This window comes from Palaemon carinicauda, chromosome 15 (genome assembly GCF_036898095.1).
Source record: "Palaemon carinicauda isolate YSFRI2023 chromosome 15, ASM3689809v2, whole genome shotgun sequence".
NCBI lineage: Eukaryota > Metazoa > Arthropoda > Malacostraca > Decapoda > Palaemonidae > Palaemon > Palaemon carinicauda.
In genome coordinates, this window is record NC_090739.1 from 27,858,594 (window position 1) to 27,873,587 (window position 14,994).

Consider the following 14,994-nt stretch of genomic DNA (forward strand, 5'->3'; position numbering starts at 1 on the left):
GGAAAAATACAAATTACTTACAAATTTGTTATTTGTTCCGGCGTAGCTACAAACCCTCCGCTATTTATAGGGCGACTTACTCTTAGGAGGGAGGAAGTCCTCACCAACTGCCCTTGGTCATGACCCGGGGTCCTCACTATTTCGATCTGTGATCGATAGTAGAAAGGACCCTACCCTTGCTAAAATCAAGTGCCGATATGAGGTAATGCAATGGTAGTGACCTGCAAAAGCTTATGTGTGAGTGGAACTAACAGTGTAGTTTGTCTTTAACATAAGAACTCGAGTACAAAACCTATTGTTCTTAAGACTTACCCAATACCCTCCCTCAAAAAGGTATTGGGGACGTAAAGTATTCTTCTATACTTAGGAGGCACAAGGGAAATGGGTCTTACCTGCAGCGAGGTGAGGGCAGCTATGCTGAGGCTTGCGGAGCTGTTTTCCCCAGAGGGGAGAAGGTGAAAGGAAGAAAGGAGCCAGTCATTCTTACTCATTCACTCCAGACTAATCCAGGTAACCTCAGACCTCAACCCTCTGCTACTTGTCCATCAAGGAGCCTGAGGTGTTTAGACCATTTGTTGTGCGACCGCCACAGGATCAATGGAAAAGGTCTCCATGTTCTTGTGGGTTACGTCTTTGCAGGTAGTGGGCCGTGAAGGTCGATTGACGCTTCCACATGCCCACTTAAAGTATCTGCGCCACAGAGTAGTTTCTTGAACGCCAGGAACGTAGCAACGCCACTGACGTTACGAGCTCTTGGTCTTAGGATAGGGGAGAGTCTAGATTGAGAGCAACCTCAATTGCCTTCCGATCCCAGAGGGGAAGGAAATCCTTGAGATCCTCCTCTTGACCTTCCCTGTGCTGGTCAACAGTGCCGACACACGGGGGCGAGCTGGTATCGTTCTTTTAAGGTAACCCCACAAACTCCTCGCTGGGTAAAACCCCAGTTGATGGGTTTTCGGTTACCGAACGAAGACTCTTTATCCAAAATGGGCTGCACCTAGGGTACAGCACACTCGCATTTTGAGTCTTTGCAATCCACTCAAGGACGCCGCTGAGGATTACTTTTCCCAGTCTCCTAGAGTAGGAGACATCAGAAGATGGATCATACAACACACCAACTCTCTTGGTCAAAGCCCGAGTGAGTAGAAAGGTTGTACCGGAGACAGGGACGGTGATGGTAGGTCGGCTGGTAGGAAGCACAGGAACAGGGATGTGCCCTTGGAAGGGAGATCATCCACCAATGGAGATCACAAACGATCTAGAGAAGAGTCCAGGACCGAAGTCTAAGGAATAGCAGCAGCGTCGTTAGGAGAAGGTCCAGGAATGGGCGAAGGTCGGGGGCCAGGAGACGACTGAAGCGTAGACTCCTCTGCGGGGGACGGCTGCGATGACGAGGTTGAAGTGCTGAAGAGGCGCCTTTTCACCGACGGTGAAGGATGACCTCTAAGGCAAAGCAGCGAGGGAGCTCTGCGACTGAGATGCCCTTTAGGGGCCATTAGATCAGCAAGCTGACCATGAGCAGTCCTCAGAAGAGGAGTCTCTATGAGAGAACTCCTAGGGGGAAAAACACTTGCAGGAGAGACAGACGTGGGATCAAGTTTCCCCTTCGAAGGATGATCAGGAAAGGGGGGAAACTAAGTCGGCAGCAACAACTGGAGAGTCTGGAGGGGCATGGGCGTTGGCAGAAACCACAGAAGACACCTCTGACACCACGATGTCGAGCGCAAGAGGATCTACGTCCGAAGTCAACGACAACGGCTGCACACTTGCACCACAGAGGAGCCCCAAGGACGACCATACCTTTAAAACAGAAGACATAGACAAGGCCTCACCTGGGGGGAGAGGTGGGGCAGCTTCGGCAATTAAAAGGGTCTACGCTATTACTCGATGGTCTCTCGGAAAAAGCCGAAAGAGTAGGAGCTTCAAAGGAATGTCGGGAGACGAAAGAAGAGGCCTTGGGTTTTCCTCCTTCAATGGAACCTTCGAAAGAGAAATATCCCGCTTAGACTTCTTCCGTCATCACCCAAACCTCTCCCACTGGGAGGCAGATCACTCCCGACACTCACTACACTGGTTGTTACCATCACACCGTTGATCTCTGCAGACGGTACAAAGGGTGTGGCAATCGGTCTCCACTGCCGACTTATAGGTTCTGCATATCCGGCCATCGAGTCCAGGGCAGGTGCGCATGGTAGCAGAAGTCGACACACATACACACTAACACAAAAGAAAAGTACAAAAGAATTAATGGCAGTCTAAAAATAACGGCTAAGAATGAGGAATGGCAACGACCGTACACTATCCGAGCTAAAAGCAAAGTGAGCTAAATCACCAGTGTGTGAGTGGAAGCAGTAGCAAGCTACCCCCCTACCCCCGCTAACTAGTGGTATGGGTAGTTAACCCTCGCTAAACTTTAATAGCTTATCATTTCAGCTACGCCGAAAGTAATATCCCTAAATAAATAGCGTATGTTTGTTTTCCAGTTACGGAACAAATTGCATTTTAAGAGAACTAAATGGGAATGACATTACAAAAACATGTTCAGTTTATTACTCAGGAAACCTAAAATGTAAATGGACTTATGGAAATAATTTTTTAATCCTTTACTGGTCCTTCAACTTAGTCCTGAACACACAAACTACTGAAAATCCCTACAGAACAATGAAGGCTGACAGACTTGAATCCTGGGAAAGGAAGAACATCATATGCCCCAAAGCAGTGTTGTTCCTGTTAGGCAAGACTGGTTTTGTAGCTACACGAGACTCTTGGCGTAATACAATTCTTCAATGGTGTGAGCGTCTTCAACTTCACAAAAAAAGGCTGAAAAAGAAAATTAAATATTCTAGTCTTGCTTTTAAGAATATTAAAGAAAACACAGGTATGAAAAAATTCTATAAATCTCTCAAGTTCAATCAATCAGTAGTTTATGTTCATATGTATACAAGCAATATACAGCACATTACAGAACTCATATTTTTGGGCATAATGTGCTGTGTGGTCTTTTTGTTTCATTATTGTTAAAAGCTACAAAACTACTAGGGCATTTAATGATTGGCAAAAAATTATCAGGAAACTACTGTGTGAGTTGTAAGCTGCCTTCATATAACATGCAACAGGAGTTTAAATACAGTACTAAATTTGGCAATGCCGGTCACCAACCTTCTTGCCATGAAAGAGCCATAATTATTACTTGCTAAAGTTCAACCCTAATTGGAAAAGCAGGATGCTATAAGCCCAAGGGCTCCAACAGGAGAAAATCGCCCAGTGAGGAAAGGAAATGAGTAAAAACTACCAGAGAAGTTTAAGAACAATAACAATATTAAGGGATTTTGACGAAGGAAAAATCTATTTCTGGGAAGATACCTGTGACACCCGGTGAAAGAAGTCCTTCTTTACACTTTTCTAATATAAATCTTCCAAATATACTAGAGAAAGATAAAAGCATGGAATGCAGAGGTTACTACCCTCGCGCGATCACCTTGTGGGTGTCGTGTATACAACAGGGGCGTGTGAAAACCACTATTCACAGGCTGTCTTCCATTTAGATAATCCCTTCATCAAAGGGGAGGGCCGTGACAGGCCCTAGAGAACACAGTTGGACTACCCCACCGACACCTACTACGCGGGCTCTCCAGGTCATCCTTCTGCAAGAACATATGGCTTGGCAAGGAAAAAAGGGGTGGGTCCGTACAAAACAACCGGGAAGGGTTTCACCGGGTGTCACAGGTCTCTTCCCAGAAATAGATTTTTCCTTTGTCAAAATCCCTTTTCTGGGGCGACCTGTGACAGCCGGTGAAAATGTACCAGAGAATGCCTTCCAAGCCCAATACAATAATAACATAATAAGGAGAATACAAACAGCCAATAATATAATACTGTAAGTAAACATAAAATTACAAACTAGCCAAAGGACATAGGGGACGCAAGGCTAAAATAATTATGAAGACAAGGAATCATCTGAGTGTCCAGTCGCAAAAGGTATCAATCTTACATGTCTAAGCATATCTAAACATTAAAGGAATGGTAAATACAAAAACAGTTAAATCATAGGAATTAAACATGGTAAATAACTTTGGGCTAACGAACCACCCAGGAGAGTGGCGACGTGGTGTGAGTGGCGGGTAGGAGGGAGGAGAGAAGAGATGGAATAAAGGAATAATCAGAGATTAATGGGGAGAGATAAGACTCCCCGCTGTAACCGTAGGGTATTTAAGGGCCTGTAAGTTCTTTAGATAGTGGCGTTTGAAAACCTTAGGAGATTTCCAACCCGTATATTTTTTAGGTCATCAAAGTCCATGTTCTGGAAGTAATTGATGGAGGTAGCTATTGACCGTATATCATGAGCATGGGGAAATGATTCCGGGTTAGCATGTTTAATGAAGTAGAGGATTTGTTGTCTGATACCTTGAATGGTCATAGTACCCCCTTGTTCCCTGATAAATAAGGGGCCAGACGAGCGGGTGGCAGATCTAGCTAAAAAGGCCCTGAGAGTAGTGACTGGACACAGCGAAGGATCCTGGGGAAGAGAGATAATCTTCCAAGGGGACCACCTATTTTGCGGGTCCTCATTTTTAGCTAAGAAAGTTCTGTCTGGAGAAAGCAGTACTTCGCCTGTAGGGAGGAAATCTATGTTTTCCGGGTTATGTGAGAGAGCTGCTAGTTCTGAGATTCTAGCACCCGAGGCCAAAGCCGTTAGAAATAAAGTCTTCCTAAGAAGAGTGATATAGGAGCAGGATTCGTTGTCCGTGTCTAACGCAAGTTTGAGGACATCGTTCAGTGACCAAGAGACCTTTTGTGGACGAACCGAAGGTCGAAGCCTAGCACATGCTTTTGGAATAGATGAGAAATAGGAATCTGACAGGTTAATGTTAAACCCAACAAGGAAGACCTTCTTCAAAGCTGACTTGATGGTGGTTATAGTGCTAGCTGCTAGGCCTTTGTCAAATATGGACCTAAAGAAGGAGATGGCTAAATTAAGAGTCATAAAAGTATGGTCTGAATTCTTTAAGAAATCTGCTAGTTTCTTAACGGCTGAATCATATTGACGAATTGTAGAGTCCCTTTTGTCTGATTCTATAAAGAGGACATTTTCCGGGTCGATGTTCGCATCTCTACGAGCTGCAAACTTCATGAAGTCCACAAAGTTAGGGTTTTGGCTATCCTTGAGGAATCTGACACAGTCCGAGTTTGGACTACTTGGGTCAGTTTGGGGAATGGGATCCGGAAGGGACGGAGTTTCAACTCAAGGAGGAGAGGAAACCAACTGCTTTTTGGCCAGTGAGGTGCTACTAAAGCCACTGCCCCCTGGAAGGAGCGTAGTTTGTGTAAAACTTTCATTAGAAGATTCACTGGAGGGAATAGGTAAATCTTCTTCCAATGGTTCCAATCCAGGGTTAATGCGTCCATGGCATAAGCCTGAGGGTCCATGTTTGGTGTCACATAACACGGAAGTTTGTGATTCATCTGAGTTGCGAATAGATCTACCTGGAGGCCCGGAACCAGTCTGAGTATCCACCGGAATGAAATTATGTCCAGAGACCATTCTGATTCCAGTGGTTTCGTCCTGGATAGTGAGTCCGCTATCACATTCTGGACTCCCGCTAGGTGAGTTGCTGACAGGAACCAGTTCTTTTCTGTTGCCAAGGCAAAGATAGTGACCAGGATCTGATTCAGGTTGGGCGACTTGGATCCTCCTCTGTTGATGCAGTGTACTACGGCTGTGCTGTCTGACACTACTCTGATGTGGGTCAACCTCGGAGGAGAGAGTCTCTTCAGGGTCAAGAACACTGCCATGGCTTCGAGATCATTGATATGGAAGTGTTTCATGGCGGGTGACCAAGAGCCCTGAAACATCTGATGTTCGTAGTAAACCCCCAATCCACTTAGAGACGCGTCTGTATGAATTGTCACCTGTGGAGGTGGGAATTGAAGAGGAACCGATTTGGAGAGGTTCTTCAGTTCGGACCATGGCTGTAGCCTCATTTTCAAGACAGAGGGAATCTTCGAGACCTTGTCTCTTAATGGTACTGTGGCTCTTTTTCTCCAAACTCGATTGATGTCTTTGAGTTTGGCTTTCAATAGTCGATCTGTTACTGAAGCGAATTGAAGAAGGCCAAGGATTCTTTCTAAGGCTCTTCTGGACACCTGTTTGTGTTTGAGAAAATTCTTGATCTTGGAAGCTATTTCTCTTACCTTTTTGGGAGGTAGAGACAGCTTGTGCTTTGAAAGGTCCCACTGAATGCCTAACCATTCGAAGTGGTTTGATGGTAGTAGGCGGGATTTTTGGAGATTGACCCGAAATCCCAGGTTGGCGAGAAAATGAAGTACCTTCTTCGTAGCTCTGTTGCATTCCAGGGCCGACTGAGCCCAAATGAGCCAATCGTCCAGATAAGCAACGATCTGAATCCCTTGGTTCATGAGTTGTTCTAACACTCTCTCTCCCAGTTTCGTGAATATCCTGGGTGCAATGTTGAGGCCAAAGGGCATGACTTTGAACGCAAAGGCTTTCCTGCCTAGACGGAAACCTAGGTAAGGAGAGAAGTTTCGAGCTATTGGTATGTGATAATAGGCGTCGGTAAGATCGATAGAGGTGGTGACGGCCCCACGGGGAAGTAAGGTCCGTACCCGAGAGATAGTCAACATCCGGAACCTGTCGCAGAGGATGTAAGAATTTAGCTTTGACAAGTCCAGGACCACTCTCAACGCCGACGAGCCTTTCTTCGGAACTGTGAACAGGCGACCTTGGAACTTCAGCGATCGAACCCGTTTGATTGCTTTTTTCTTGAGTAACTCTGTGGTGTACTCTCTCAGTATGGTAGTGGGTTTCTGGAAGAAGGCCACTGGTGGAGGAGGAGAACTTTGTGACCATTTCCACCCCAAACCTTTGGAGACTATGCTGTGAGCCCACGGACTGAAGGTCCAATGGTCTCGAAAGTGGTAAAGTCTCCCCCCTACCGGGACTACTGTATATCATTGCGAGGGAGTGAATCTAGGTCCTTTCCCTCCTCGAGCACCCCTTGTCCTATGTCCGCCTCTTTGACGGAACTGTCCTCTACCCCTGTAGCTATCTCTCTGGTGTCCACGAAAGGGACCTGAGGGTTCGTAGCTAGGGTTGTAAGCGGGTGAGGGCATCCAAACGGGGTTGGGTTGTGTACCTGGGGGAGCAGTGAGGTAGACCACCTGTTGAGGGGGATTCGGTTGTAGAGTCGACGAAGCGGGAGACTGTGATGACGAGTGGGTAACAGACGATTGATGGTAGTGACCTCGGTTCGTCTTGTAAGGGGCAAATCTCTGTTTCTTCTTGAAGAAGGTTTGCTTTTGGGCTTCAACCTTCCTTTTGGCAGTGAGGCCCCACCTCGCTTGCAAATTTTGGTTTGCTCTCGCAGCGTCTAGTAGAACCTTGTTCACCTCCTGAGGAAAAAGGTTCTTACCCCAGCAGGGGGAAGCTATCAGCCTGTTCGGTTCATGATTGATCGAGGCCTCAGATAGAACGTGTTTCCTGCAACTAACCCGAGCCGAACAAAACTTGTGTAGGTCGATTTGGAAGGAAAGAGACAGGTTCTTCGTGAATACCCGGAACAAGGTCTCAGTCGGATAAAGCGAGGCTAGAGACTCCACGGAGGTAATGGAGTGGAGAGACCTAGCTAACCTATTCCGTGCCTCAAACTCAGTCTTGAGAAGAATTTCCGGTAATTTGGGAAGCTTCTCGGAAAACAGATTAGAGGCGCAGTCTGGGTCTAACTTCCCTACTGTGAAAGTAGAGGGGGCATCGTCCCAGATAGTAGCGGTACTCGGGATGAGCATGGAGGTGGGGTCCGTCTCTTTAAGAGCCGGCATGGCAGAACCTTCTTTGATAGCTTGAAAAGTAAGACCTGCCACTTTATCTGTAATAGGTAGGGTAATAACTGGAGAAGCTGTAAATATGGTGTAGGCTCCTTTGTGTGGGGTGAGCTTGGAATTAGTGCACCTCCAGTCCGACAACATCCTGGCCCAGAGAGCTTGGGCCTGCTCTTTAGGAAATATTACTGTTTCCTTCGGTACCTTGTCTAACCTAACCAAGGCATGTTCTTTCAATCGGATGAAGCCGTTGAATGGGAATTCTAGTCCCGGAGGGTAAAATTCTAGGTCCTCTAGAGGGCGGGTGTCTATGCCCTCCAGAGTTATGGCAACATCTATATATGGAGCATGTAAGGCAAACCTCCAAGGGTTGTTTTTATCGAAGGGGGGTAACTTCGATGCGTCTGGGGCTGAAGGAGGAGGCATCTGAGTTCCTGAACGAATCAGATTCGCCACCATATCTTTGAGCTCCATCATAGCCCCTTGGTTTGCCCTAGAATGTTGTTGTAGATGCTGTTGTATCTGCTCTTTCACAATATCCCTGACCATGGCGGCGGATAAGGCGGGCTCCCGAGCCCGATCCGCTGACGAAGCCCTGGACTTAGCGGACTTCGTCTTTTTAGTAGTCACGGTTTTAGGTAAAGTAATATGAACATCAGGATCCTTTGAGGGTCCCGGGACCGGTGACACTGATAATGGCAAACCTGAAGGCTTAAAGATACGTAGTGGCTTCACCTTGGGTCGTACAGGAACGGAGGGATCCCGAGGAGAAGCCGTAGGCTTATCAAAGCCGTGAAAGGAAGCAGCAGAGGAAGGAGTGAGGGATGAAAGGGGGTCCACCAACTCATCACCACCTACCTGCTCAACCATGGGTTCGTCGTCCAGATCTAGAAAGGATGCGTCCTCCGTCAATAAAACTTCTTCCTCCGTTGGAATGGTTGCTTTAACCGCCTCAATTAACGGGGCAGCTGTCTCCGGTGGAACTGCTGTAGCAGTAGAGCCCGGGAATAGGCGAGAAGCCATGTCTCCATCAAGGAGATAGGGTGCGCCAGACGGCGCATTCCTCCCAAAACCTGACACCCACGGACGGAGAGTAGCTCTTGCCTCCTGGAGAGATTCATCATTAGCCTGAAAGAGGTGAGGGGATTAATGATGAAGCAATAATCGATGTAAATATATAAAGACCAATTAATTCATCGCAAAGGATATTAACAGGAACAAACTAGAACCAACTTACATCCTCGCTCAGGAGTAGGGATGACAGCTCGTAGCAGAGTGTGCATGACTCCGGGAACCATACCATGTAGGGGGCTTGTCCCGGTTCCCGAGAGAAGGATATGGCGCAATGTGCATGGGACCGGCATAGATCATGGCCCAGGGGATCAGTAAAGGCAGCGGAGCAGCCCTTGGCAGCGCAGCGGACTTTCTGTAAAAGAAAGAAGACATAAGTCTGGATGTTCCTTGAGATTCTGGTCAGTGAACAGATGAATCAACAGAACAAATAAATTTAATTATGTGTGAGTAATATATTAGCTAACAATTAAATATATTAACAACCAGTAACCACGTAACATGTAACTATAAACCTCATCGGTAAAAAATTGTTAACCCCGGTTCTGATCGTCTGATTGATCTCTGTTTGTACCGGAGATCCGGTGACAAAGGTCCGTCATCGTGAAATCGTGAACCTCAGCGGTAAGATAACATTAACCTCAATGCTGAACGTCTGTGTTATCTCCAGTGAAGCCGGAGATTCGATGAAAAAAGGGACTGTAATAATGTAATTGTGATTAATCATGACAAAGGTTCGTGTACAAAAGGCCTCAGCCGGAGTTTGAGTGCCGGATTTCACCGTTGCACTCCAAATATCTGACTAGTTCTCCCCCAATGAGTATCCATTATAGCGGAGTATAACTCAAGGCGGAGCTACGGGTGTCGGCATAAAGCGATCCCAAAATAATGACTCATACACTAACGGAACCTATTAATAGTGCTAGCTATATTAACAGTAACCACATCAATAAAACGTGAATATCATCAAACGTAATACCATCAACCCGGAGAAGAAGAGGAGGCAGGAATAACTCGTGATCGTATAAAACGGAAAACAGGAAATCCACCTCCCCTACTCGAGCTTAATAAAGAAAACGAGAGAAGGGGTACCTCGTAACTGTAGTAACAGAAAACGAGCACTCTATGCTCACGCTCTCATGGTTACATAATAAAGAACCAAAATCTCACAATAATATGATAAGAATAATGATAAAATTGTAATAACCAAGAACGAAGAATAACGACAACGTAACAAATAAACAAAGATATAGTCTAAAACGAGCACCTTCCTGAGGCGTGTACATAACTATAACAAAGACCAGATCGATATTCTTCGTTGGTCCAAATTGGACTTGCTAGCAAATAATTACCATAGTAAAAACAATAATAAATAATGATAATAAAATTGGTCATAAAACGTAAGTGATATAACCTAGATGACAGAGTACCAGATGGGCAATATAACTTGAAAAACTACCGAAGCGAACAAAACCAAAACGGCTGCCGATACCGAGGCAGGCCAACCGCTTCCCAAACTAAAATTCACATTACTGGAAAAAGAACAAATGCCCAGTACTGAAATAAACTGTCAAAACAAACTATGGTACTTAACATTGGTAAAGGTGAAGTAGCAGCGTCAGTCATGTTGAATTAACGACAATCACTTGCGAAAAACACCGAGCAAAATAATTAACGACTTAGCGGGCAAGTCCAAAACAGAAGGATGACCTGGAGAGCGCGCGTAGTAGGTGTCGGTGGGGTAGTCCAACTGTGTTCTCTAGGGCCTGTCACGGCCCTCCCCTTTGATGAAGGGTTTATCTAAATGGAAGACAGCCTGTGAATAGTGGTTTTCACACGCCCGTTGTATACACGACACCCACAAGGTGATTGCGCGAGGGTAGTAACCTCTGCATTCCATGCTTTTATCTTTCTCTAGTATATTTGGAAGATTTATATTAGAAAAGTGTAAAGAAGGACTTCTTTCACCGGCCGTCACAGGTCGCCCCAGAAAAAATAAATCTTTCATTTATAAACTATAAAAATGGTATTTTTATCATAAAATAAATCTTTAAATATACTTACCTGGTAGTTACATATATATATATAGCTTAAACCCCGCGTTTCGACGCGGCACGACAGAAATTCAAATTTCGCGGCAATCGCCGCCATGACAGTAGGTGGTCATACATGAGCGCCATCTCTCATAGGTTACCAGAACCATCCCCAACATTCTTCAGAAATTCCATGCCTCTGTTTTCAGAGGGGAGGAGGGAGGGACCTTTTATATATGTAACTACCAGGTAAGTATATTTCAAAAATGACAAATTCGGAGATAATTTGTATTTTTCCTAACCATACAAACCTTAGCTATTTACATTGGGTATTACTTTCGGCGTAGCTGAAATGACGAGCCATTAGATTTTAGCGAGGGTTTCCTACCGCGCGATAGTTAGCAGGGGTAGGAGGAGGGGTAGCTTGCTACCCCTCCCTCCCTCACACACCGGTGAAATGTCTCACTTCACTTAGAGGTAGTACTTGACTTGGGGGACAGGGCTGGCGGGCAAATATGTGTAAATAGCTAAGGTTTGTATGGTTAGGAAAAATACAAATTATCTCCAAATTTGTCATTTGTTCCGTAACCGAAATACAAACCACGCTATTTACATTGGGTGACTAACCCCTTAGGAAGGGTGGAAAGTCCCCAGCCATACTGGCTTTGGCTTACCCGGGGACTCAGAATCCGAGTGAGTCGCACTCGAGAAAAGGAGTCCCTGCACCTCACAAGTTCCTTGCTCCACAAGGAAACGTGTGGCCTACATAAGCTTGTGTGTGAAGGAAGAAAGTGTGACCCGTCCTAGGCAGTTGACCTGGAGTTCCAGAAGGAACTCTGGGTTAGAACGTTCCCAATACCACCTCGTCAGGGTATGGGGGACGCGACAGTATTGACTCAATACTCGGAACACTAGGAAGCATGGTTTACCTGCAGAGGTTTGAGGTCAGCTATGCAGAGACCAGGATGCTGCTTCCCCAGTAGAGGGGACAATGAAGAAAGAAGTAAGGGCCAGACATACTTCTTTCGTTCATGCAGACTAAAACCTGATAACAATGCCCTCAACCTTCTGCTACCTGTCCAAAAAGGAGCCTGAGGTTAGACCAGCTGTTGTGTAGCCACCACAGAGCGATAGAAACGTATCAATACTCCTGTGGGTCACGTCCTGCAGGAAGCGGGCTGCGAAGGTCATTAGACGCTTCCAGACTCCAGCTTGTAGCACCTGCGTCACAGAGTAGTTCTACTCAAAGGCGAGGGACGTTGCGATGTATCCGACATCGTGCTGTAGGGCGACGTGACGGGGGAGGGTCTGGATTCAGGTCGAGATGAATGCCCTTGAGTCCGAGCTGAAGAGGTATACTGGTGACTCTCCCGTGTCCTCCCTGTGCTCCCAAACCGGCTTGCACGTGAGGACAAACTGCAGCTGTTCTCAAAAATAACCCCTCGATTCCTTTACTGGCAAGAAGGAGAAGGTCTGGGTCATCTGATACAGAACGGAGACTCGAAATCTTGAAGGAGTCGGACCGAAGGTCCGGGAATCCAAGATTCTGAGTCTAGAAAACAACTCAGGAGCGAACCTGAATGTTGCCTTCCCCTATTCTCTTGAAAGGGCAGAGTCGTACGACACCATGAAGATTGCTTACACACTGGCCGAGGCCAGAGTGAGCAGGAGCACCGTCCCCCAAGACGGAATACGATCAGAGGCCTGACGTAACGGTTCTTGAGAAGATCTCTTAAGGGACTAAAGAGTCCGAACCATGCTCCATGGAGGAGGACTCACTCCGACCTGGGGGCAGGGACGTTCGTAGCTTCGCATGAGCGAAGAAAGGTCCAGCGGGAAGGAAAAGGTCTATTCCTTTCAGCCTGAAGGCCAGGGAAAGGCTGAGCGATAGGTTTCACTGCCGAGAGCGGAAAAGTTTCCTCCCGCCGAAAAGCAATAACTCCGTTATTGCTGGAGAAGAGGCCTCAAGGGAAGAGGTATCTCTCCCACGACACCAACCACAGAAGACTCTCCACTTCGCCTGGTAGACCCCTGCGGATGACTATCGCAGGTGACGCGACCTCCTCTCCGCAACTGTAGCGGGTTGTCTCTTCTTGAGGAGGCGGCGTAGTGTCTCCAGGCGTGAAGCCGAAGCGATGCAACGGCACGTGAAAGATGTTGTAGTGTGGTTGTTTGAGTAGCCTGTGTCGTGGAAGAAGCTCTCCCGGGAGTTCCGTCAGGGGATGCAGAGGGTCCGGAAACCGTTCTGCGTATAGTCACAGCGGAGCTCTCAGGGCCATCGAAAGGTTGACAGACAACCTGGTCTTGTTGAGACCCATTCTCAACAGACAACAATGGTGGGAAGACGCAGGCGTCGATGTTGTCCCACCGTCACCGGAAAGCATCTTGCCAAAGAGTCTTGGGGTTTGAGACTGTGGGGAAGAACCGCGGAAGCTTGAAGTTCCAGGCTGTCGTGATCAGGTCCCCCAGGCCAGGACTTGCTGGTTACTATAGGCCAAAGAACCCCAGGTACTCTCTATCTAAAATGGTTGTTAGAAGCTCTAAATAGTGTAACAAGAGAAAACTGGGCTAATGCTGTGAGGTACGCTGAAATACTCCAAAAGGAAGATATGGAAGCAGACCTTTCTGTAGAACATTTGTTAGAGTCTTTTATTGTTGAATTAGATTTCTCTGAGGAATAAAATTTACATACTATACATGTTAGGTCAAAATCACCTATGTACAAATAGAATTCTTATAATTCAAATATTTTCAAGTTGGCTATCGATATATATTGTATTTATTCAATTACTTAGGATTTAATTTTGCATCATTCCAAATAAAGTTTTTCGTGAATTTAAGACTGTTAATTCCCCTATATCTGAATATTATGATTTTGGAAAACAATTGAATCAAATAAGAAATAAAAAAGACGGGAATATTAATTGAACATACTGTAATTGAATATTTACTTTTTATTATGCTTTTATTTTAAAGAAAAGTTAAAAGAAGTTATAATGCTTTCTTACAATATATATAGTGTATATATATATATATATATATATATATATATATATATATATATATATATATATATATACTGTATATACATACATACATATATATATATATATATATATATATATATATATATACATATACATATATATATATATATATATATATATATATATATATATCATCTCCTCCTACGCCTATTGACGTAAAGGGCCTCTGTTAAATTTCGCCAATTGTCTCTATCTTTAGCTTTAAAATCAACATTTCTTCATTTATTATCTACTTATATATATATATATATATATATATATATATATATATATATATATATATATATATATATATATATATATATATATATATACAGAGAGAGAGAGAGAGAGAGAGAGAGAGAGAGAGAGAGAGAGAGAGAGAGAGAGAGAGAGAGAGAGAGAGAGATAGAAGTGGGTGGTAAAAAGATACAACAAAGATTAAACTGACTCTTCCTTTAAGAAATCCTAATCTTATAAGCTGGATGACCATTGATTGACAGATGTGACCCGACCACCATAAGTTTGGAGATATCGGTTATGAAAGATAAGTATCTGACAAAGACAGCACAATAAAATGATTTAAAATATCTCCATAAAAGAAACCCCTTCCAGGGTCATTATAAGCATTGTTTACACTTTGATGTCTGTTTTCAATGTACAATATATATATATATATATATATATATATATATATATATATATATATATATATATATATATATATATATATGTACATATATATATATATATATTGTAGTGTACCAGCAGAAAAAACAATAACCAAGGTAGTATTGCAAAGATGATGATCTTATTTATACTGTACGATCTAGTACAGTTGTAAAGAAAGGGAGAAGAAAATGGGGTGCCTAATCTCTTAATCTGGCTTTAACGTTGTTTTCAAAGGTTTTCGACTTGTCTCTAAAGAGTGATTCCTTCAAGGAAAAATGAACCAAGTGTTTACACTCGAACGCGATACCTTTTGGAAATGAGCTCTTCTCAGCGGCCACGACAGATTGGTTTGACTA

The 14,994-nt window shown here is 44.7% G+C and overlaps 1 long non-coding RNA gene across 1 annotated transcript in view; it reads right to left on the reverse strand.

The window, feature by feature from the left end:
- LOC137654259 (uncharacterized) overlaps positions 1–14,994 on the reverse strand; it is an 80,314-nt gene that overhangs the window by 47,206 nt on the left and 18,114 nt on the right. Inside the window, exon 2 of the long non-coding RNA XR_011046575.1 lies at positions 2,678–2,820. This is a non-coding gene — a long non-coding RNA (uncharacterized lncRNA). The remainder of the gene's footprint in view (positions 1–2,677; positions 2,821–14,994) is intronic.